At 42.3% G+C, this 26,112-nt stretch overlaps 1 protein-coding gene across 3 annotated transcripts in view; it reads right to left on the bottom strand.

Moving 5' to 3' along the window:
• Positions 1–25,465, bottom strand: part of IL15 (interleukin 15) — a 56,009-nt gene extending 30,544 nt beyond the window's left edge. Inside the window, exon 1 of one of the 3 annotated variants that reach the window (XM_053658499.1) lies at positions 25,446–25,465. The gene's annotated coding sequence lies outside the window, so the exon portion shown is untranslated. Of the gene's footprint in view, positions 1–24,513; positions 24,786–24,999; positions 25,082–25,445 lie in introns of those variants that run through there. The other 2 variants (XM_037126075.2, XM_037126074.2) reach the window with 2 other exon arrangements.
• Positions 25,466–26,112: the final 647 nt, after the last annotated feature.

Here is a 26,112-nt window from a genome sequence, read left to right as displayed (position 1 = left end):
TAACACAGGATAGAAAACAAACACATAGGTCAATTGATTTAACTCCTAGAGCTTCTGAAACACAGAACTGATACAAATCTGAAGTGGCCATGATGGGGAGAAAGAGATGATGTAGGCAATGCACCCAGCACAGTATAGAGCATGCAGTAAGACTTTCAGATGCAGTTACTGTGCCTTTAAATACTTTATTTTATGAAACTTCAGAGACTTCTGACACATTCTAGAAGTCGACCTTTTGGGAAATACCCTGCAAAATTGTCTGGGTATCACTTTTGCCTAGGTTCCCCTATACCTTTAAGAGACTTACAGGTTTGTGAAATTAAAACAGATGTGTGAAATGAAAACCAAGTTTCATCCAAGATATGACAATAAATTGACCAGGCGACTCCACAAAACACACGTTGAAATAAGTGGTTAATTTGCACTGCACTCTAAACATGCTGAACACCAGTTGAACACACGACAACATGGATGACAACAACTAGATCCCCTTCAAAAGGATTAGGATCCTCATAGGTAAACACGGGGCACGGGTGCTGCAGATTGTGGGTCTCTATTACCATAAAGAACAGCTGAAAAGTTACCTGAAACCTGCGCATAAATCTAATATCAACTTCAGCAAAACTTTCTAAATTTAGGAGCCAAATGAGAAAGATCCCGTTCTTAATGAACATTCTGTTTGCTTACGTTGTTCAACTGTCTAAATAACGTGTCTAAATAACTGTCTAAATATGTACAAGTGTAGGTTAAGAGAAAAGGGCAGGTCATTAATTATGTTGGAATGGTAGAAATGGGATTAAAAAAGTAGAGTGTTTTGAGAGAAGAAAACCTATATGGTAAACTTAGAGGGTGAGTCTCAGTGATTGCTATCAGGATGCAGCAGGCATTTTTGTACATATGAGATACGTAGACCAGAGTTAGGGGAAGGGGGTGAACTACAGAATGGGAGTTGAAATATACTGTGGGGTGATAATAAACATATTATCTCTTATTTATGTTACAAGAGGCAGACATGACAGAAAAGCTGTCATTTAATAACAGAGAAATCTCCCTCTGAGGACAGTGGGACCTTGAGATTATCATTATTCCAGGGGGGCCCAAGGAAGCTGTTGAAAAGCTACAGGAAGCAGAAAGATATGGTCAAAGCAGGAGGTGCCATGATGCAGAATGGCAAAATAGAGGAATCTGGTTTGGGGGACCATAACTCCCATAGCCATATGCTAAAGGAATGGCCAAAAATACGAAGTCAATCAAGTATCATCACATCCTCAATCATATAAAGCAACCATTTAACAAGAAACCATGTGAATACTTAAAAACACAGATCGCTATATGTCTTCTCTTACTCAATACCAAACAACTACGGGTCCTGATCCAGGACAAAAAAAATGGCTTCTATTTTATATTTAATTAGATAAAGAATATAAAGAAAAAACAAATTTCTATTCCAGTCTACTTCAAAATTAACTCATTCAAAGCCCTGGCTGGTGTAGCTCAGTGGATTGAGAGCGGGCCTGGGAACCAAGCAACCACAGTTCGATTCCCAGTCAGGGCACATGCCTGGGTTGCAGGCCAGTTCCCAGCAGGGGACACACGGGAGGCAACCACACATTGATATATTTCTCTCCCTCTCTCCTTCTCTTCCCCTCTAAAGATAAATAAAATATTTAAAAAAAATTAACTCATTCAACAAATGTTGCTTCCCCACTGGAATGCTCTAAGGGCTGTGCTATAAAGTGAAGCTGCCGTGTGGTCAAGGCCAATGTCATGTCTCTTCTCACGGAGCTCCCAGTCCAGTGGGGAAAACAGAAAAACCCACAGCAATTATGGCATAGTGAGCATATTCGAGGAGGGCGCTATGAAACACGCAAGAGAGGTGAGACTCTCTGGAGGAATAGCGCAGACGCTGGGACACCTACAGGACACACAGCCTACAGGACACGCAGCCTTTCTGGAAGAAGAGGGTGGGCAATGTTCTGAGCTGAGGGGTGGCATAGCGAGAGGCCGGAAGACTGAGAACTGTGTTGCATTTTTCAAGGGAATCAAAGCTGTTCCCTATAGCTCAGAGACTATAATCAACATATATAATTGTCTGCAAACTGGAGTTTTTTACTTTTGTTATCACTTTGTTTGTGTTTCTTTTTTCCAATGGGGCAGCACCAAACTGTAAGCAGTTAAGAGTGTCCCCTGTGATAATGTATGAAGTCTGCTGTTCCATCTGGATCCTGTGAATGCTTGTCAACAGATAATTCTTGCTACTCCCAAGTGTTTGAAATCCCTAGTTTTGAGCAAAATGGATAAGCTTGTGTTTTGTGTTTTGTCATAGATGCCCTCAAGCTTTTGTGGCATGTAAGTTACTGAGATCACAAATCAACAAAGATGGATTAATGCCACCAAGTGATATTTTGTAGTGAGGTCACTTGAAAAGAAAGGAGACTAAAGTTAGAGATGGCGTTGCAACTACTAGGACAGTGGAGAACTGTACCCACCCTGCAATTCTTTTGGCACTGTTTCTAGAAAAACTCTTTCTCTGACTAATATGTGGCTTAAAGATAAACAGCACACTTGCCTATGAATCCTAGGAACTCACTTAAAAAGTGACAGACTCTAATCTTCAGTCACCCCAGTTCTGGGAGATTTGCTGACCTTCGACCACCACAAAACCAGGATGACATGGAACCAGAATGCCCCGCCCCAGAACACTGCCAGGCCAGCTTTGAGATCCTCGGCGGAGCGGACCCTGCTGGTCTGCTGACAGTGAACTTCTCAAGCCCCTCTCCTTGATCTCTTTGTTCTGCTTTCCCTCTCCCTCCTTATAAAAACTTCTGCCTGCACTGAGATGCTAAGACGGGCTCCGAGACACCTGTCTTCGTCTTCTCAGGCAGCCGGCAATGGAATAAACCGCTTTCCTCCTCACCAGCACCCGCCTCACGAGTTTGTGTTTTTCTGGGGCAGGCCGCGGGCCTGGGTTTGGTCACACTACTAGATTTCGACCAAACAGAAAACAAAGTCACTCTCCATCCCGACACCATGCTCTCTAAGCCTCTGTTATAGACTGAGATAAAAGAAAAACAATTAAAATACATTTAACTTTTTGTCATGAAGGGGTGAGAGTGAGAGCTAATAATTTATTTTGTATTGTGAATCCACTGAAAACAGTGCGATGATCAATAATGAGTCTTTAAGACTCTCAAACTAGCACATTTTCTCGTACATGCAAACAGATCCTTGAGGCCACACAGTGGCTAGAAGTTGTTGTAGTAGTTCTTTAATTATAAACAACTAATGATTTATAAATTACTATAAACTATATAGGCCTTAAACTATACCTCATTTCATATTATTAGTTGCTAGCAATAATTACTGAAATACAAAAAATACAACTGTTACCCACTCTATATGGAAAAATATTTACATTTATCAATTTACCATATTCTACTTATGCTCTGCCTTCAAATACATAAAACAAAGATAATTTTTACTATTAATGGTAATAGTAAAAGAATAATTGCTAACAAGTGCTACTTATCAGTTATCGTTTGGAGCTATTTCCACATCTACTAATGTTTTCACTACAACAACTGTGTAACAAAGGTCTTGTCATCAATAGATTTCAAAGGTGAGAAATCTGGGGAACAGAGAAGCACAGGACTTGCCCCAAGCCACACAGGCAGTAAGCAGCAGCCCCGGAGCGGGCACCAGGCGCCCGGCCGGCAGCCACGTTCCTAACATTCTGCTGCGCTCCTCAGAAGTAAACCAACGCCGCCTCCTGCCTGGAAAACGCCTACTGCCCAGTGTGTCTGCGGCTCCTACCTTGAAAATGAAACTTGGCCAGTAGGGTTGCTTCCAGAGTAGAGAGTGAAAACACTGTCTGTCTAGGAAGGCTGGAAGACAGGCTGCCCTCAGGTTCAAAAAGATGTGTAAGCAGATGTTGCAGGCAGGAGCCTGAGAAAGCTAAGGGAAACAGAGGTAGAAGAAGACACGCTAACTCCTCCACGCAAGGACTGATTCCCTCAGGGGAGCGGGTGGAGAGTACATCTGGTGGCAGGCTTAGTCCGGCCCCCGACCGTCCCTACCCACCTTAGACCACTGATAAATACCAACAGGAAGCGGAGCCCACTCAAGAGGAAGCCAAAGGTGAGTAAAAAACAAAGGCAGGCATCAGATAAGCAAAGAGAAGGACTGGGTGAATACACCCAAGCTTTCTCTCTGGAAGGAATCCAGAAGTATCTGCCCAAACCCATAGGGAATAGCAAAGATGGCCAAAGAGGGAGCCCCAGGCGTGTATGGGTGAGGCAGCGGCGAGGTGACGCGGAGCAAGCTGAACCCGGCACAGCAGAGACGCCTGAAAAGCACCGCCAGGGAAGGTAAACAAACGAGGCTCAGGGGCTCTCCGGCATCTATCTTTCAAAAGGCCCTCCCTTCTAAAGAAAATGTTGCTTCATAAGGATGTGCATCTATTTTCCAGCATATGCAGCATTAAATGTTATCTCTATCACAAAATCACTTCACAATTTTTTATAAAATTGTAAAGTGATTTAACCAACCCATTAATAAACTGCGGTCATACATCCTGTACACTTTGTTAATACACAAACTACACTGCTGTAAAGTGAACTCTACTAATAGTGACAGTAGACAAAGCTTAATGTCCCATAACACATGTTAACAATGTCAGGTTAGGGTTCCACGGAATATTTACATAACCTATTGTATCAGAAAGTTAAAACTGAGGGTTAACCTTACTCATGGCAGATGGCAACAGTGTGGGTGACTAACCCTCACAGGCATTTCACAGCTTCCTAAAGCTCATGCAGAGACACAACCTACGCACCACCCTCGGGGGAACTGTGCTGAGTGGCTGAATTGGGCACAAAGGGACATTGTGGCTGTAGTGTAGACTGGGGGGTGTCAGAGGCAGGGGTGGGGTGAAGAGGTGGGTGACGGGGTCAAAGGGTAAAAAGAAAAAATAAAATTAAAAACAATTTAAAAAAACAAACAAACAACAAAGGTATCACAAAATCAATGCACAGAAAGTCTTTGTGTTATAAATCTCCCTAGCAAATTTGGTTAGCTGGTTTCTTAGCCCATAATAAGTTACTAGTTAAATTAAGGGTGACCTCCACTGCCTGCGAGGGTCCCAGGCAGTTCACAGAGAGTGATTCTCCCCCAACGCAGTTTTCACCTGTCCTCAAGCACAGCAGACTTGCATTTCAAACTTTGTACAGGAGGCCAATGGTTACTTCAAAAGCACTCTGCAGGAAAGATGCTATAAGCCAGGTTTTCTGGGCAACTGTTATCTAAAGCAAAGGCTACTGATCTGCTTGAGCCATGTCAAATGACAGAGTACCGAGTAGTCCTTGGGCCGATGAACTTCGATGATATGCAGCTTTAGGCATTTTATTCTGTCTCCTCTGACTGTTCTCAACCTGCCACACTGTTCCTTCAGTCCGAGTCTACACCACCATCCACCCTCACTCAGACTTGCCCTCTTCACCATCCAAGGGCACCCCACCCCCGAAGTTGCTCTTCTCAGACTAGAGATCCTGGTAAAACATAGATTGTATCATGTTTTTCCCCACTTAAAAAACCCTCTGAACGTTCCGCAGTACCCTTGGGATTCAGTTCGAAATAATACTTGGAATAAACTCTATGGCAATACGTGATCTAGTTCCTGCCTGACGGTTCAAACTCATTACATGCCACAAGCACCTTCCTCTCTGACACCTCTGGTGTCAAAAAAAATAAAAATAAAAACCAACCAAACAAAAAATATGCTTGTGTGTATACACACATTACATGACAAAAATAAATGGACTCCATGTTCTCTCTCATTATAACTAAAAAAATCCCAAAGAATGTCAAAAATTAGTATTTGCTTTAATGCCACATTTCCTTCCTATAAATGAATAAACAGAGCTCTGAAAAGCAGAAAACAAAGTTGTTTCTTAATCTTGCTGAACAGACAAAGCAAACTCATTTTTTTCAAGGTGAGTGGCATACCAAGAGCGAAAACATAAGGTATAAATTGAACCATAGATGCTCGAATACAGGGTAGTCAGGCACTTGCCTTTAATAAGATGAGCCACTGTTATCTGAGATTTGAGTAAGACTTGCTTTACTCAAATTCTTTCATCTTAAATTGTCCCATAGGGAAGCCATGCCATCATCTGAATAGATGATGATAACCGTTATTGCTTAGTAAGCACCTACCATAATCCAAGAGCCATGTGTATCAGGGTAAAGGCTGTAGCTCCTGTGCTGTTTATAGAACCTGGATGAGGCAGGAATGACTCCTACAGATCGTTCTGACAAGTGATGGAACTGCCAGCGTCAAATTCCGGGCAACCCAATCTCCTAGACCCTCTACCAACTGTGCCCTAAAAATGTACTTGACAAAAGTCAGCACCCATCCTTTTAAAAAACACAATGAGTCCTTAATTAAAGAAATAAAATAATAATTTCTTAAGATAATAAAATCTTCCTTACACTAATACCAACTTCAAGCCTACTAGCAAATCACTATAGGTATTCTCATTGCATTCAGGAATAAGAATAAGATACTCTGGTGACATTCTTTGGCATTTTCTTGGAGTTTTCAATTAATGCAAATAACGGCATAAAAATAGAAACTAGAGTTATGATTACTCGTGGCTAAAACCACTACCAGCATATTCTACAATTATTTCATTAACTAAGCTAAGCAAATTACATAAGGTGTCATAAGAATGAAAACAGCAAGTTTTATGAGATGGTTTGGAACAAAATAATGATAAATAAAAATTACATAACCAATAATTTTCATATTCATCATTCTATACTTGAAAAATATGTAAAAAAACTTATCTACCAGGGGCGTCCCACCAGCTGCACACAGGCCACATGCAGGCCAGGACGGCTATGAATGTGGCCCAATACGATATTGTAAATTTATTTAAAACATTATGATACTTTTTTTGAGATTATGTGTCACGATGTATTTCATGTGTGGCACAAGACAACTCTCCTTCTTGTGGTGTGGCACAGGAGTGCCAAAGGTTGGACACCCCTGATAGACCCTGATGACAAAATCATATGACAGCTAGGAATGCATATGATCAGGAGTGTTCTGAACATTATATAAAAAGTCAACAAAAGCAGACAGACAGTTTGAGAAGCATACTTTACTACTGGAGAGACACACTGTATATTACAGAGATATTTTTCTAAATTAGAAGAAATAAAATGGGAAGTAAAATTGAACTAAGATTGACATAGAAAGTTAAATTGATACTAGGATCTTAACATTGATAGAGAAAAATCTACTGGTGGAAGTAATTTTGAGATGGAAAAGTACTAAAGAGGAACTAGATCTGATAGATGTTCAAATTTATCGCAGAATCAAAATAAGTTTGTCACTGAAGCATGGGTAGATGACTAAATCAAACACGGATTCATGAAGCAGCAGGTAAAGGAACGTGACTTTTAACAAAGATTGTGAGAAGTCATTGGTTAGCTACCAGGAGCAAATGCTCACCTCACATCATATGACAAATTCCAGCTTTAAAAAAACACAGCTTGAAAAAAATATGTAAGTATCTAATTCTGGATAGGTTTTTTGAAACTTTTGTTTTAAATTTACTGATTTTAGAAAGAGAAGAAGAGTGAGAGAGAGAAACATGGATTTGTCGACCCCTTGGAGTATCAGAATCATGCCCTACCCAACTGAGCTACCTGGCCAGGGTTCTGAACAGGCTTTAAAGCAATTTTTAAATGCTTAAAAAATAAGACTGAGAGAGTTGACAAAATAGAAATCATTAAGTCTTGTTAAGTTAATGTATAGTAAACAAAATGATAAGATGAACAGACTAAAAAAAGGGAGATGTGTTAAAATGTACTAGCTTCTTATATTGTAAGGGATTGTAAAATTTGGTTTCAAAAAAGAAAAATATCCCTAAATATAGGGAACTAAAAAGTTAATTTTAAAAAGTGAAAACATAATTAAACACTTTAAGAAATTCAATGTCTACAAAAATCTAGAATACAAACTAAAATTTGTCACTTTAATAATTTGCAAATATAAACATTTTATACTATTTTTCTGTAAAGGTAACATATTCACATGGTTGAAAAACAAAACAGTATGAAGTATTCATTTAGAAATCAGGCCCTCATTCCTTCCCCAATCCTCCCTATTTTCCCTCCCCCACCACCATTTCATTTTAAACAACCATTTTTATTAGTTCCTGCGGATCCTTGAAAGTGTCCTTAAAAAATGCAATCGAATGTATACACATATATGTATGTATATATACATATATATACATATATATGTATACATATTTGTTGGCTAATCCTTTCACCTTTTCTCATCCAGTTCCACCCAACCCCTCCCCTCTGACAGCTGTCAGTGTGTCCTATGCATCCATGCTTCTGTGTCTAATTGGTTCATCAGATTTCACATACAAGTGAAATCATATGGTACTTGTCATTCTCTAACTGGCATCCTTCACTTAGCCTGGTAATCTCCAGGTCCATCCGTGTTGTTGTAAAAGGTAAGGTTTCCTCCTTATGTATGGCCATGTAGTATCTCAATGTGTAAATGTACCACAGCTTTTTTACCCGCTCACCTACTGATGGGCACTTGGGCTATTTATAATAGCCAGATTGTGGCCATTATAAATAACATTGCTATGAACATAGGGGTGCATATATTCATTACAATTGGTGTTTTGGGATTCCTAGGAAATGTTTCCAAAAGTGGGATTGCTGAGTCAGAATGCAGATCCATTTTTAATTTTTTGAGGAAACGCCATACTGATTTCCACAGTGGCTGAACCAGTCTGCACTCCCACCAACAGTGCATGAGGGTTCCCTTTCATCCACATCCTCACTAGCACTTGCTGCTTACTGATTTATTGATAGCAGCCATTCTGGGAGGTGTGAGGTGATACCTCATTGTGGTTTTTATTTGCATCTCTTTGATGAGTAGTGAAGTTGAAGATTTTTTTGTTTGTCTTTTGGCCACCTGTATGACCTCTTTGGAAAAGTGTCTATTCAGGTGCTTTGCCCATTTTTTAATCAGATTGTTTGTTTTCCTGGTGTTGATTTGTAAAGCTCTTTATATATTTTGGAGGTTAGTATCTCATCAGATGTATCATGGGTGAAGATGTTCTTCACCCATGAAGTGCAGTGGTTTCTCTTTCCATTTTGTTGATGGTGCATTCCGATGTGGTCCCATTCGCTTCCCATTTGTTTATTTTATCCTTTACTTCTTTTGCCCTAGGAGACATAGCATCATCCAATATATTCCTCTGAGAAATGCCTGAGAATCTACTGCCTATGTTTTCTTCTAGGATTTTTATAGTTTCACAATTGGTATTTCTTTTCATGTAAACTGTCCACTCATAGTCTTTTTCTACTGTTCTATTGCTTTATATTTCCTCACACACTCTCACAATTTCTAAGATACTAGAGAGAAAATATCTTGGTGATTTTAGAGGCGAATAGTTTTCCCAGTTTATCATTCTCCTTTAGAATTTCCCCAGAGTAAGTTGGGTTTTTTTTGTTTTGTTTTGATTTTGTTTTTGCCAACCAAAGAATTTTTTTAATGAGTCACATTTATGTTTCTTTACTTTTAGATGCCAAAATTGAATAATAAATTTTTTCAGATTCTTTTGGGTTTTCTAAGTATTAAGTAATCTACAAACAACAGTTTTACTTTCACCTTTTTAAATTTCATCTTCGAATTTCTTTCTCTTGTCTAGCTGTGTTGACTAATAACTCTGGCAAACCATAAATGGTAGGGGGGAGGACTGTGTACCCTTACTTCATTAGTATTTGGAGGGGGGACAGCAAAATGCACCCAGCATTTTGACATTATTTAAAATGCTGTCTCTGGGCTCGGATGTGTGTGTGTATATGCTAGTCCACAGTCTGTCAGTTTGTCATGGTTATAAAATATTTAACACTTGCTTTGTTTAGTTGTCTGCTCTTTTTTCTTTAAACATCCAGAACAGTTGTTGAGTTGTTGAATTTTGTCAAATGACTATTCAGCTTCTATAGAAATTAACACATGCTTTTACCCCGTATATCAATTAATATGATGAGTTACTCTTAAGACTTCCTCATCTTTCATTCCTGAAAGGAACTCTGTTCTATCATGATCTATCGCTCCTTTAATGAGTTACTGGGTCCCTTAATGGTAGCAACACCTCATATGTGTTTTTCCCTGAGACTGTTAGTAAGTTTCTTAAGTTTGGTAATTCCCAAAAACAATTCTGGGAAGTGGAGCAGTTTCAAGGAAGAATATGAAGTTAAAGAATAAGTTTTACCTTGTTAATAATTACAAGAAATAGAAAGCATGTTCTTCACGCTTTTTCTTTCCATTTATATTTCCTACTTCCTGATGCCAGAAGTGATTATCCAAGACAGGAATTGCCTTTTTCCTCTTAGTTTTCTTATGAAGAGTTTCAGTTTTCATAAACCCCTGCATTTTACTGCCTATATCCATGTATGCACATGGTTGAGATCTTCTCCAAAAAAGTTAAATGAACTGAAAGTAGAAATGAAATACTTGTGTTTACTTTGTCAAGAGAAAGCCAGTTCTTTGGGTTTCCATGTTTGTAGTTTTATTTTGTGTAGTTCTTGGGACTAAACTTGATTTTACATTATTCCCAAATATTTTTCAGAAGTGTCAATAAGCCATTCAAAAAATTCAATCCACATTAGTCTCTAACTTCTTGATGTTGGTAAAATCACTCAGAAACTGAATAGTTGAAGTATACTTATTATTTAATTTTAAGCACTCCAGTTCCTTTAAAATTAACCTAAATAACAGCAGAAAGTGCAATGCAGAATTTCTTCATCTTACGTGTCACAGGTCAATGAACCGTGCCCTGCAGGTGAAACCTCACCTGCCACTTGGTTTGTAAATAAAGTTTTCTTGGAAGAAAGCCTCACCCATTCATGTCTGGGGCTGCATTCCAGCAATAAGGCAGAGCTGAGTAGTTAAGACAGAGATTATTTGGTTTACAAAGCCTGACATATTACCATCTGGCTCTTTCAGGGGAAAAAATTGCCTACCTCTGATATATGCAATGTTCTCTGTCCTCAGAAAACGTCTTACATAGTCTATGACAAATGGCATTTTCTTCCTTAACCAAGATGTTCATTAAAAAATTTCTGAAGATATACAAGGTCTGTCCAGGAAGTAAGTATCCAGCCATATAAAATGAAAAATAGAGACACTTACTGAAGAACATACAAGATTACAAGAAACACTATGCACAGGACAATGACGACTCAGTCCCCTTCAAAGTGGGCACCTTGGGACCTCACACAGTTCTCTCAGGGTCTCTTCTCCTGTTCAAAACACTTTGCAAAATCCTTTGTTGGAATCACCATCGACTGCCCCATCAGTTTTCCTGAATCTCCTCAGCGTCTGAAATCTTGTCCCTTTCAAAGGTGACTTTAGTTTTGGGAAAACCCAGAAGCCACAGGGCGCCACATCTCGGCTGCAGGGGGGCTGAGTCACCCGGATCTAGTTGGTGAGCTCCACTTCTTGATAGAATTTTAAAATTTCACAAAGAAAAAGGCTGTCAGATGGCCATGAAAAGGGCACAGCCAAGTACCGCAGAATCGGGGCAGAAGAGACCACCAGTCCAGGCAAGGTCAGGTTTTTATAGATAATAAATTGGAGCTAACTTAAGAAGAACATAAAGTCATGATGAGGGAAGAGAGGCAAGTGGAAAAAGAAACAATACCAAGAGAAGGGAAAAACAGGAGGAGGGAAAGAAGCCTTGTAGTTTTAGCCCTTTGAGAAGAAATATTTTCTTTTTTTTTTGAGAAGAAATATTTTCTTCCCCCCCTTGTTAACTTGCAGCTTCCACGCAATAGAAAAGGAGACAGGTCTAAATTTAGCAGCGACCGGTCATTGCCTCTTTGCTCGGACTATACAACATCCTTATGTGGAAGAAATACTACGCACACAGAACTTTTAACTCTAAAAATACAGATATGCAAAGCTATTTGGGTGACTTCCTGGCTGTTCAAACATTTTCAGTTAAAGACAAATGACCAATAAAAAGTTCCCAAGAATATGTTTAAAATGAATTTTCTTCTTTTGAATCGTTCAGGTATTTATATAAAAAGAGCCACATTAAAATGGTTCTTCATCATAAAAACCAGCCAATCATTACCAAACAATTTTCCAGTACAGCCACTATAGATAATTGTTTAGCTATTAAAGTGTATGTTATGATTTACAGTAGCCACAAAGACACCGATCTCAGTGTGACTGCTTGGTGCTGCCACGGAAGACACAGCTCATCTGGTGCAGCATGAGATGCCATACGACAATTTGTAACGAGGCACATTTCTTATTACCTGCTGATAATAGCCTATTGATGAAAGCAATGACTTAATTACATCCCCTGCTGGCAGATAACTGGATTTGACCATTTCCATTGCTTCTCACCCATCCCTCACAGAAGCAAAGAGGTATGTTTAGCACAATCCTCATAAACCACACAGCAAAGTTAAAAAGTCGAAGGCAAAGCTGGTCTTCTCAACACAGAGGCACTTCAGACCACACTGTACCCTAAAGTTCCACTGGAGTTGGTTGTCACGCTTCCAGTGTTTAATCATGCCTGCCAATGAGGCTTCTGGTATCTCCTACGCTAAATACGTGGCATTGTATGAAATGTAGCAGCTGATTTACCCTGAACTTTGAATCTCTGAATCAGCACCGTGGCCACAAATCTGCTATAAAAGTCCCATAAGTCTTGTTTCTAAAGCAGTGCTTGCCAGGCTGCGTCCTGACAAGCAGACTACGGCGAGGCAATAGTGCTTATAAAACTGCTGAGGTACACACTGTCTCCATTCTGGCAGCCTGTCTGCCAACCGGTCAAGTGCTTGGGCTCTTGAGGCCAGTTCAGTCCATATGGTTGCTGGCCTTCTGTCCCTGAACTGGACAGCAGGACTTATCTGTCTTTCACAGCTTTGCTGCTTCTTTCCTCTTGCCCACAGCTGTATCTGATCACCTGAGACACAGCTAACAGAATGCCTGCCCCCGGGTTAGGTGAGTTCCCAAAACCACTATGAATAGGTTACCATTCCTTTCTTCTTTCTAATCTTTGCTTTCCAGGTTTCTCTTTCATGATCCTTAACTTTTGCGCAAAGAACATGGGCTAGATTAACACCATCGAACACCCAATGTGCCTCATTCCTTCCATAAGATTACACATGCGTTACTGTCTTCAAGATTTTGACCCTTTTTATTGGGTGTACTTTTGGGGGCTTTCTAGAAGGAAGGGGGCATGAAGAGGTGTAGTGACCGCTTCTTGCACCAGAGCCAATGGAGAATAACTGAGGCTGCATTATTATCTTAAATGTCCAAGCTACTGATAAGATTCTTTGACAAACAAGGGGTGGGAACAAAGAAAATTGGAAAGTCTTGTAGAATATATCATCTAGGTTAGAATGCAATGTAGAAAATTATCTCCATCCAGTTTTAGAACATAGGCCCTAGGCAACTAACAATTAAGGCACTGCTATCATGTGCTTGGACTACAAACACTAATTTCTACAGACAGAATCTCTCTTCGACGTGTTGTGTAAACATGGCAGTGGTGTTCAGCGTCTTTTACTAGACTCCACGAAGACCACCATCTTTCTCATCATGCATCATTAGCATATCATAATTTCTAAAATGACAGTTCACATGATATTGAGATTGAAGGCTCTTGGATGATGTTGGCAGCCTTCCTGATCTTACCAGATCCTCGAGGCTCTGGAATTCTGGGGTCTGGGGCTCTGGTCCTGACTCTGTCTTTGGACGGCTATGGGACACTAGCAGGGTCCTTCATGTCTCTGAACCTCAGTTGCTTTGTCTTTAAAATAAGGGGGCGAGGTCAGACCAGGTCTGAAGTTCCTTCCAGGGCCTCAGTACATCTGCGAAGGTCACAATTGGTTATCAGCACATGATGGGATTCATCTGTCTTGGGTGACACCTCAGAACCATCAGAATTGACCCCTGAGGGAATTCCTCAAGTGCCAGGAAGCTCAACGTGCTGTTGTACTTTTACACAAAGAAGTAAAATTGGGGCTGACTGTGTCGGCTTCCCAGTTTAATTCTTCACTGGTAGTTCCCTCGGTGAACAGGCAGCACGAGGCATGTGTGATACATGTGTTGTCTCTCCATATTAGCTTCAATTTTAAAAGAGGTCCAATTACCCCTAAAATATGGGGTTACAACAGGGAGTCTATAAGCCCCTATATTTTGACAATAACTGAAGGGTTGTTTTAGTAGACTTCGAATTGTTTTAATTTCAGGTCTTAGATGTAACTATCCTGCACCAGCACCAGCCCCACCAGCAAAATACTTCAACAGTGCAATCTACTGATTCCACCAATTTCCATATAGTTACTCTGTGGGTCAGAACAACTAAAGAAGTCGTGCCATCCACAAGTGCTCTCAAACTACTTTGCTTTTCCCTATCTCACTGCAGCAAGTCACTGCCCTTCTACCTTAGACAAACGAGAAGATGGAATGTTCACAATCTCTTTCTCTCTGTAGCTAAGGCACCGCACTTTTCCTTTCACACTCAAACATTTGGGATTTTTGCCCAACATGGCTTCGTGATAATAGTGGCAAATATTATCATATGTTTTCATAGCTAACTGTTTCTTGTATAAAACAGCTGGGAGGAGGGAAGGCAATAAATCCCAGTTCCTACTTAGATAAAGAATCAGCAAGGGCAGATGGCTCCCTCTTTGGAAATCTTCCCTGTAGGTCCCAGAGAAATAAGGTAGTTTGTGCAATGCCCAAATATGCTCAGGAACTGATGCCAAATCTGTGAAAATCCTGTGGGAGAGAGAAGGGAATTGTGTCTCAATTTGAGCTGGACAGTCGGGACCCAGAAGTGGAGGAAGAGATGAGGAGGAGGGTTATAGTTGCTGTACCTTGTTCCCACCCTTATTTTCTCAGAAAGGTAAGATTGGGAGAAGCCTGCTTCACTGCATGTGTTAACCTTGACTGGTACTTGTGGTCTGAGCCTGGGTGGTGGGGCACACAGAACCTGAAAATTAGCGATGCAATTGCATTAAGTCTATGGCTTAGACCCAAGGAATGGCTCATCCTTTCACCAGAGCAAAAGACTGGGAAGGAGTTTTGGGGAGCAATGTATTGGAAGAGTAGACAGTCAAGGAGTCGTTAAACCCGGAAGACAGCAGTATAGGCTCTTCAGGCTGCTGTTGTTGAGGAGACCTTAGGGTCTGTTGCTTGCTTGCCTAGATTCAAACCCCAAGGATGGGAGCAAATGTTTTATGAATTTTGGAAGCAGAGTGAGAGGGATGTGCCGCGAATTTTAAAAGGTCAAGGTTTGAGAAGAGCAATACTTCAATATCAAATCTAAAGAGCAAAAAGCCATCATAAAGTCTCTTGCCTAAAGTTTTAGAGGTCCTTCACAAAACAATGAGAACTAGAATCTTGCTTTTGGGAGTTAACTCCTAAAGACATAAACTATAATTTTTTTACCTTGCACTTGGGGTTACAGCAAATTTTAAAGTGACAAAGTAATGTTATGGCTATATATTTGTTCTCTTGAATCCTGGAGAGAAGAGGCACTAAATACATTGAATATCTACTATTTTTACAAATAGTAGTAATCTATTTTGTCATCTATTTTGTCTACTGAAACTTATTTTCTAAACACTTGGTAAGTAGAATTAAGGAAATGAAAGGATTCAGATTTCAAGGAAGTTAGAGAATAGGGTGTGACTTGTTTCTATTTCCTTGCATTTACTGAGGATTTATTTTGCAACTTATACAATTATCCCTTCAATAATCAAGCTGGCACAAAATATTCAACAGTCCTTTTTTTAGTTCTATAAAATTCATGCTAATCTAAAGAGCTCATGAACATCACCCTAATAATGAATGTGAGGATGCTATCTGTAGCCTGGCCCTCAGGAAATTCTGTTTTCCTTTTTTGAATATGCAGGGAATGGTTTCCCAAAGCTCCGTGACCACGGATGGCTTATTTCTGGTCAAATCTAGTCAGTCTCCTTTGCTCAGAGTCTTCTATCCCTTGAACTCCTAGCAATATGCGATCACTACTGACAACCAAAATCATATTATTGGAGGTTTACTATGTGCTAGGCCAGGTGCTGAGCACAGGACACAATGTTTCTCAAACTTCAGCCCTTCCAACTCCACCAACCCATTCTTGCTATCCTTAGTACCACCTATATCATTTACTCCAGAGAGGTAGTGTGAACACAAGTCAATAGCGTCCAATGTTGAGCACAGTATTAGAAATGTGTCTATCAAGTGGGGAGAACACAAACAGGAATATGGTCAATATTTTTCAGGGGGCCAGAGAGGTGGTAAAGTTGGGGTTTTGTCCAGAGAACTTCATAAGGAAGTGGTTCATTAACTATGGATATGCAAAAAGAAAGTGAGCTATAGAGACAGAGAACATATTAGTGGTTGCCAGCAGCAGGGGTGGGGGTGGGTGAAATGAATGAAGGGTGTCAAAAGGCACTAACTACGCTTGCACATAAATAAGTCATGGGAATGCAATGTATCTGAGAGAACGTTCGGCACTCTCAGCTGGGGGAACACCCAGTTCAAAGACCCTTTAGATAAGGACAGAGCAGGACGGTAGAGGAACAGAAAGGTTGTCGATGTGACTGAACTAGTGAGCTAAGAGAGAAACAGTGGATGAGATAATAGAGGCACGAATCCTCTAGGGCCTCATTAACCACTGGAACTTGGCTTATAATGAAGTGAAACGAGAAGGCAGTGGGAGTTTTGAATAGAGGAGTAGCTTGACTTAATTAATATTTAAACAGGATCACAATGCATGGCAGGTTTCCAAAAGATAGCTGCCATGCATCAGTGCCTCCCTGCCCTGAACAAGCAAGGCACACTTACCCATCGAGGGACAGAGTCAGCCTCCTCGCCCCTTGAATCCAGGAGGAACCTTTGTGCTTGCCTTTCCCAATGGAATGAGACAAATGTGACAGTCAGTGAATTCCACATCCAGGCCTCTTAAGAGCATCTGAAGCTCCCACTTCCTTTTTTATAGTAGCTGGATACTGTGGACGGCATCTACAACCATGAGGCCATCGTGCTCCGAGAAAGCCTATTCTAGCCTGGTGGAAGGGCCAAGTGGAGGAGAATGAAGGAATCCACCAACAGCCAGCACTGGGGCCTCGTATATAACACCCAATGTCTTGAGATATCTCAGACAGTCAGCCTCTACAGTCACATCAGCTGAGACCACAGACATCGTGGAGTGGGGACAAGGCATTGCCAGTTTCCTGTCCAAATTTCTAGGTTGGGAACGTGGAACAAATTAAATGGCTCCTATTTTACACTAGTAAATTCTGGGGTAGATTATTTCTTAGCAATTCAGAATTGATGCTGAAATGGATAGGAGACCAGGTGGTGCGGAGGCACCTGAAGAGGAGCAAGGACACGGTTAGTGACAGCCAGAAAGGCACTGAGGGGATCATCACCAGAGGCTGGAGAGAGGGAAGCTCGAGTTAGGTAGTAGGAAGAAACATAAGTGTCATCAGCAATGATACAGAATTAAGGACATGTGCCTCATGAACTTCTGGATCTGGTTAAGGCTTCCAAATGTGGTAAGTGACTTCATTTAGTTGCCTGGGGTTAATTACAGAAAGAAAAGAATGAACTAAAATGCTCAGGCTCAGGCAGAATTTAAAGGAAATCATTCAACTTGGGACTTGCTAGGTTGGGAAATAAAACTGACTGTCATGCTTGCCTGTCTAAGCAGCAGGCGATTCTCAGAGAAAGAAATAGTCTTAGGGCCAAGATCAAATTCAGGGTCCAAAAGTACCATGTGCTCTCAGGTTAAAGAGCAAGTGCAGTGTATAGGTGAAAACACCCCTCGCTGAGACCTTGCGGAGATTCAAAACGCAGTGCCTCAGGGAGACTGTCAGCCACGACAGAGCACCAGTGCAGATCCCAAGGGCTTTTCCGACTTGCAGCCAAAGTTAAGAGGAGCCTCTCTTAGGAGTTTTGTGGGTACCTCTTTTCTAAGAGAAGAAACCTCGGTAACAATATGTGGGAAACCCCCACGGTTTATAAGAAGGTTGTACTACAAGAAGCACCACTGGCTAAACACAAGGGAAAACACGTCTCTAGATGGCTAACTCTCTCTGAACAGGACGCAGCCTTCCCAGCTGCTAACAAGAGCGAGCTCTCCTGGACAGAGGAAGAATCCTAGGAGGAGGCTCTCACTTCCCAGGCAGCCCAGCTGAGCTCTCACTTCAATGCTTCGTTTCCAACAACCTAAGGGGAACCGACCAGCAAAGGTAGCCCAGTTGTAGGATAATGACAATGAAAAATTACTGTTTTCTTAAGTCACTGGTTTCAGGGGCTTCTTTTTGTTTCTTTGGCTTGGTGCGTTTACTTTGGTTTTTGTTATTTAATGGAAGCAGGGCAGGAACTGGAAACTGGTTAAGGGAAACATCCTGGCCCCTGTGTCACAGGAGAAGGGGGGTTGCATACGGGGTGACGTGTGGAGCAGGGAGACCACCTGCTGGCTGCAATGACACCCTGAGACCTTTAGGGGAAGATGTAGGTGGGATGTGAGAGACATTACGGACAACCTCTGCATGTCAAAAAAAATAGAACTGCCTGTCAAGGAGACGGGGAAGATGGTGGAAGAAGCAGTTTTGGTGTTGGTACGTCAGGAATCCGATGATTACTAGCTATTCAGTCAGAGATGTTGAAGGGCAGTTGGCTTTCTGAGTCTGCAGTTCAGTGAGAAGTCATGATTGGAGAGAGACATTTAGAAATCAGCAGTATATGAAGACAGTAAAAGCCACCAGACTGAATGAGATCACCAAGGGCATGAGTGCAGATAGAGGAAAGACCTAAAGATTAGACCTTAAAAGGTTATGGGAATAAAGAACCAGTAAAGGACACTAACAGGTGCTGGTGAGGTCGAAGGAAATAAGGAAGCGGGGAGGCCAGCAAGTCAACTCCAAACTCTCGGGTGATGCACAGGAAGGGAAGCAAGGCCGAGCCGCTGCATTTAGCCTGGGGGTTCATGCGACCTCTGACAACTGCACGTTTAGTGGAGCTGCGGGCTTCGAGGCCAGGGCCAACAGTTCAAGAGAGAAGAGAGAAATTAGAGACAGAGGGTAGAGTTGCCTTTGAAATTTTTCCATAAAAGGGGAACAGAAAACTAGGTGGTGGCTGGAGGGAAACACGAGGTCAAGAGAGTTGGGTCTTTATAAAATGGAAAAAACTACAGCAGGGATGTATATGGATGGGAAAGACCCATAAGAGAGAGAAAACTAGTGATGGTGGAAAGAAAGGGTAAAGTATTAGAGCTGTGCCCTCGAGCAGATGGTAGGCAGGAGATTCCACACCTGAAAGACTGCCACGTGTAGGGCCAGTTTTCTTACTTCTGATTTGTCATTTCTTCAATAAGGCCTACCCCAGATGAAATTTCCTAAATGCTGACTTATTACCATATGCTGACATTGTTTTTATTACTGTCTTGTTTATATTGCTATATTTACTTATGTTTTCTACACGCTTCACATTCCTCTGCTGAGCCATCGAGCCGTTGAAGGACCTGACTCGCTCTCACTGAAGTCCGTGCAGAGTAGCTACACGGCCAACTCCTGGCTGGACACAGGGGCCCCACTCTCCTACCTTTTTATCAAAAACGTTACTGTAGAGACAAACACATAAAAAGATGAATTTAAAGAGACAAAAGCTGATATAGGGGAATGTAGACAGCACCGGATAAATTCACATGAGGGAGAAATCTTTCAGCCTGGGCAGTAGAGGGAGCAGCCAAAGTTGCCGAGGATCAGCAGAGGAAGGCTGACGGGAAGTGCGAGGAACAGCTCATGTGTCCAGAGCACAGCCAGGGCAGTGTGTCTGGAGCTGAGGCTGGGAGAGCCTAGCCTACAAAGGCAAGCCAAGCAAGCCCCCAAGTCCAGCTGGAACCCATTCCCACCCTACCCCCCACCCTGCCCCCTCTAAACAGGAAGCCTGTACAGCAGCCAGGCTCTACTCTTTACTGTTCAACCTCCCCCCAGCACCATGGTAACCCAGAAACCAAGGGAAGGGTGTGGACAATAAGTTTGAGCTGGACCAGAGACCCTCAAAGTGAAGTGCAGGTGCTCCTGGGGAAGCCCACGACTTTGCAAGGTCTGCGCAGGCACAAAGAGTTCTAAAGAAACCAGTCTGCAGATCGCTCTTTCCATATAGTTGTAGTAGTTAATTATTATACCTTTTAATGAAGGGTATGCCTGAAATGTGCCTGAGACAAGCAGATTTCTAGCAAGTTCTCCTTTCCTTGTTCCCCTTTCATAGTCACCCTTCTCTCATTTTATGAAAAAAATGCATTTTTCTCCCCATCCAGAACCTTACCCCATGCCTTGCCTCTCCAGAGTGCCAAACTCGGGGACAACTGGAAAAGGTGACATCAGAGAAACCTTCTCCGATGAGCTCACTAATCTCATACCAGCCATAACTACCTCTATATATAGTTTAGTTTTATGCCGAAGTATTTCTCATTGTAAGTTCATGAGTTATTCTGGTTAATTACATACTAATATTTAAAGAAACATAATCATTTTTAACAATGAAAGGATTTATTTCAAAATTAAATTTAAGTGACATATTTTTGTTGCTGAGGAGGGAGGACAGCCAAGAAACTGGGAAACTATACTATGAACTTTCTAACTGTAAAATGTTCAGTTAAAGAATAACTGCTGGAAAACTTCAGAGGTCAGTGCTGACAGTGTGTGAGGGGGAGTCTGTGTCTCAAATTCCTAGGAGATGGTCTCTCAGCAGGAGACCCAATGAGGAGAGTGCAATGACACAAGGGATCTTTGACTCTGTCACCTGTCTCTTTTCAGGTAGCTGTGGTGCACAGAGCTCCCCCTACCACCAGCCTCACAATTCTCTGTGTGAGTGAGCACCTCCTGTCAGTCTCCTGCTCTTCCCCGCATTCCGTCTGCACCCTGGAGGAACCTCAGTGTTGAGAGGAAGCAACGGGCACCTGTTCTATTGTAGAACATGACCAGCTAATGGGGACTCCGAATTTTTGTCTACTTTTATGTGGTTTCTATATGGTCCCCTGCCCTTCTAAAATAATCGGCAAGACACCAGGAGACAGGAAGAGGGTTAAAACACTGGACAGTATAGGCATACAAATACCCTGCCTCCTGAGATCAAATGTGCACAAACAGTATCATTGAACTGAACTGACACCAAAGAGCCTCTTATTCCCCATTTCTGATTCTAGCGCTAAAGAACTTTTTAAACAAAGGGTACCATTCCTTGACATAAACAAAATAATTGGTATACTAGTTATTTAGTTTTAATAGTTAATTAGTACAATTCGCCATTAAATAGTTAGGGGAGAACACATTCCAGTACTACTAGCTACCACCCCAAATGCTCTCTCAACTATCGTATGGAATTTTTCCAACTGACCCATCAAATAGGGCCGCAGGGAGCACTTCGGCAATGGTCTAGTCTCAACAGCCTCAGGCAGGAATCTTTAGTTACTGGGTATATTCATCTGAGAGCCAATAGTTGAGCTGAAGAAATAAGCTGGCTCCTCATCAACCCTCACACCAGAAAGCCTTCTGAAAGGGGACCCCCCTGAAGCTGACTATCCCACCGCCGGCGTGATAATAATGGGAAGTCTTCCATCCTGATTGATCTCTCCATGAATCCCAGGCTTCTGTTTGGATGGATAAGTACACAGATAGATGGATAATACAGATCAATCCACATTTGCCTACTACATTTGTCAAGCTCTGTCAGCAAAAACAGTACAAATCAGACAAATGTGTTCACTCAGAAAGCATGAAAGAAACTTCTCCAAAGAACCAAACACATATACACACTCATGAAAATATTATTTGGTCATAAAGGTGATCTTTAAATATATATTTAATCATGTCAATCATGTTAAGCACCATATAAGCATTCCTTTAAACCCGATGTTCTGTCCTTATAACACTGCATCAAAATAAAATAGTGGTTGATGGTAACTGTCAAATTGTGGAAAGTGTTTCTATGGAAATAATGTCAACCTTCACAAATGCCACTGACCAAACTTCTCCAGGTTCAAATCACAGCTCCACCATTCTCAAGCTGTAGCCTTGGGAAAGTTATATAATTACTCTATGCTCCCATTTCCTCTGCTCTGAAATGCATTCCCTACCACCACATGAATTTATTATGACAATTTTAAAAAATACATTCTTAGAACAACATCTGATAGCTAATAAGGATTCAAAAAATTAACCAGGATTAGTACCATTTCCTATCATTCAAGTTGTGGGCCCAAAGACAATTTTTGTATTACCCTGTTACCTAACCTTCAAAAGAACAGTTACATCCCTGGCTGGTGTGGCTAAGTGGACTGAGTGTGGGCTTGCAAACCAAAGAGTCATAGGTTCAATTCCCACTCAGGGCACATGCTTGGGTTGAGAACCAGTGTGGGGTGCGCAAGAGGCAACCACACATTGATGTTTCTTTTTCTCTCTTTCTCTCCCCCATCTCTAAAAATAAATGAACAAATTCTTTTTAAAAAGAATGGTTACATAATGAACACAATTTAACAGCAAGGATGGTCTTCTAAATTTTAAAAACTTTTCCAAAGTGTTTTTGGGTCTGAGACCCATTTAAAAACTGCTTAGAATTATGGGTATTTTCCTCAGAAAAATCCAGTTATACCCAAATTTCAGGGCTTCATTCCCAGCCTTCTTAGGTCTTGGGTCTGCTCAGAGCCAGTAAATGTGAGATGAAGAGCCTTTTGGGTTTAAAATCCTTCAATTATCAAACTCTATTTCAGTCGATTTTAAACCACTGTTTTACCCACCCTCCAAAGAAGTGTATAAACATGCATTTCATTATGTCATGGACACAGCTGTTGACATTTATATATTAATCCCACAGATTAGAACAAAAAGCACCCCCTTGTTTTTCTTAAACCCACCAGTAATCTGTAGGAAAATTCCAAATTCCAGCGCTATCACTTCAAATCGGATTCTGGAGTTTCCACTTCCAGTCAGCGGAGCAGTGAATTCCAATGTTTTAGAAATGGTTTGGGGTCAGAGACCCACTTGAAAAGCTGAGTAGAATTACGGGAACACTCTGCCTGTTAAACCTTCCCCACCAGGGGCCATCCCAACTCCTCCTGGTCTCTCTGTCCCAAAGCAGATGCTGCTTCAGGAAAGGTCACTCTGTGTACGACCAGAACTTTGGAAGGATACGAGGGAGAAAGATAAGGATACGGCATTAAAGCACTATTGCAACAAAACTTCAGAACTTTTTGAGACTTTTTAACTAAATAAAGTAAAATTTAAAATTTTTCATCACTTTGGAAATCTTAAATGGCGATAGCTTCATTTACAGTCCTTTCCTTCATATATTTTCACATTCTTTCCCTAGTACCTCCTCCCTCTGTCTACCATGGCCACAGAAGGTGCTTTTTAGTACAAGGGCAGGTGTTTAACATTTAATCAACATTGCACTTCATGCTTTTAGTAGAACGGTTTGGCTTCAGCTCTGCACAGCAGGATGCTGTAACCAACCAGACCTGACTTACTGGTTCGATCCCGTCCCTTTAGACACACCAACAAGACGAAGATGCCCACCAGCTACCAGGTGATGCCATAACCAATACCGTGACATTAGAAAGTAGCTGTATTACAGCATTGTGCCCCAAAACCTATAACATGCTATTCACCAATGTCACCACAATAAAGTAATTTTTTTAAAGTAGCTTTAAAAAACACAATGAAAAATAATAGCTAGTGGTAACCACTTCACTTCCAGTTTCAAAACTTCTGGCTCATCTTAGAATAATGTTATAAGCATTCCTGAAGACAGATGTTGAAGTTAACAAACTCTTACATGCATGGAATTACATGGTTAAATTCAAATATATTCTATACACTCACAATATGTAGTTTTAATAACAGTAGAAAAACCGGATTTTCATTTAAATCCACAGTTTGTCCCCCTGCACAAAAAAAAATCATTCAAAATAGATCAAGAACCCAAATATAAGATCTGAAACAACAGGCAGAAGAAAAGCCAGGTGCTAAACTTACAGACTTTGGTCAGAGAGAACATTTATGAATTCGACCCCGAAGGCAAGGGAAGTGAAGGCAAAAGCTTCTGCCCGGTGGCTGAAAAGCCACTTTGAATAAGGGATTCGATGGCAGTACAAGTCTACGTTTCTTCCAAGTTCCTAATACTGCTTTTCTAAGAGACAAGTGTCTGGGGTTGGAACTAATAATATAGATCCAAGGCTGACTGTCAAGCAGATACCATTCCTGCAAATTCCTCTCCCTGGGAGGAAAAAAGGGGGGTCCTGATTAAAGACGAGGAGGGCGATTTGATTTTCTCAGCAAAGGTAGAGGCAATCGCGCAGGCGCACACACTCACACAGGTTTGCACTGGCCCTCGAGTTTGGGAGGGAGCAGAGAAGAAGCAGGGAGCTGCGGTACCTTTCTTGAACTTTCTGAGCTCAAGTAGGTGAGAAACTCAGCGCTTTGTGCTGCCAGACCCCGTCTTCTCCCGAACCGGTGGCTTGGCGAGGCTGGCCAGGCGCACGTCTCTGCTGTCAGCCAGCCCTGGAGGCTCGCCGGCAGCTGGCAACGCGCAAAGAGGGCAGCGCACTGGGGAGCCCGCGGGATGCGCAGGTGGACCAGCGGTCTGCGCTCCTCTGGAAGTGGAGGATGGCGAGAACAGCGCACGAGAGATATAAAGGGCCAGAAGGTGGAAAACCTCTGCACGAAGTGCAAGCGAAAACTGAAGTTGCGGTCAAGTGTTGCCCATAAGAGGGCGGGGCAGCCGGCCAGCAGCCTGTTGGGGGAAACGGGTGGGTCCAACTGGAGTTGGGAGGGGCCCGAGGCGGAGACTCCGCTGGCAAAATTGTATCGCCCTCTTTACCAGCACCCCAGTTCCCAAAGCGGAGAAACGGAGCTCTGTACCTCCATCGAGTCCCGGCTGCAGGGTCGGGGGCGGCGGGCAGCGCAGCCGGGCACGGCCACCCGGCTCCCTTCTCTATTGGGCTACGACGACAGGGAGCGAGGGAACTGGGATTCCCCAGAGCGCTCCGAAGCCAGGGAGTCCCCCCCCCCCACGGCGAAAAGAAAAGTGAAAGAGAAAGAGTGAGGAGCAGAGGCGAAGATAAACAGTCCCGGCGACTGGGGGGAAGGGAGGGATGGCAGCGGCCCGAAGGTAACTACCCCTGATGTCGCGGCCCCCGCCCCCTCGGCTTGGTACGCAGGTCAGGTTTCTGCCACTGCCACCCCGGGGGGGCGCGGAACGAGGAGGACTGGCCGGAGGTGGTCCGGGAGCGCTGGCCCCCTTGCCTCGGCTTGTACCTCCTTGTGCACCTGCGGAGAAAGAGCGAGGAGACGACGGGAGAGCCCACCTGCTGCGTCCAGGAAGCCGGGTGGGGTGCTGGCGGGAGGCTTCCCCAGCGAAGCCCCGACCGGGGGACGGACGGGGGGCGGCGGTGGGGTGGGCGCGGCATGGGGCGCGTCAGAGCCCCCCAGGAAAAAGGGAAATATGTGTTGGCTTGGGATGGACTCTATACAGACCAGACCCTTGGCTCGCTGCGCAGGCTGGAAAAAGTCAGGCTCTGAAGTCTTAATAGAGAAAACGCTGGGTAACTAATACTTTGTCCAAGGCGACTAGCACGGAGGGTGAACTTGAAGGATGAGCCAGTCTGCTGGTCACTTTCCCAGTCTGGTGCGCAGTCGGATGTAAACGTTGCACGTGATCCCGTTTAATGGCATCTCGTGAAATTGTTATTGCAGTGTTTTATTGTTGAAGCTGAGTAATCTGCGTGCCAGAATCAGCAGTGAAGGCTCTGCCCAATTGTGGAAGTACTTTGGAGAACCTTGCACACTTGTGCAACCACCAAAAATCCCTAATGGAAGGCACTCCACGAAATTTTTTAAAGTTATGTCATAGAAAAAAAGATAAAGCTCTGTGGAGCTTATTAAAACATTGATCTGTGCTTTTTTAAATTACATACATGTTAAAAATAAAATATAAAAATATTAGAAGTGATTTAAATATCAAACTGCATAAAG

The sequence above is a fragment of the Artibeus jamaicensis genome, unplaced genomic scaffold, assembly GCF_021234435.1.
Source record: "Artibeus jamaicensis isolate MK-2021 breed Jamaican fruit bat unplaced genomic scaffold, CSHL_Jam_final scaffold_537, whole genome shotgun sequence".
Taxonomy (NCBI): Eukaryota; Metazoa; Chordata; class Mammalia; order Chiroptera; family Phyllostomidae; genus Artibeus; species Artibeus jamaicensis.
The sequence above is the reverse complement of the archived record's forward strand: the minus strand, read 5'-3'. Positions and strand labels throughout refer to the sequence as shown.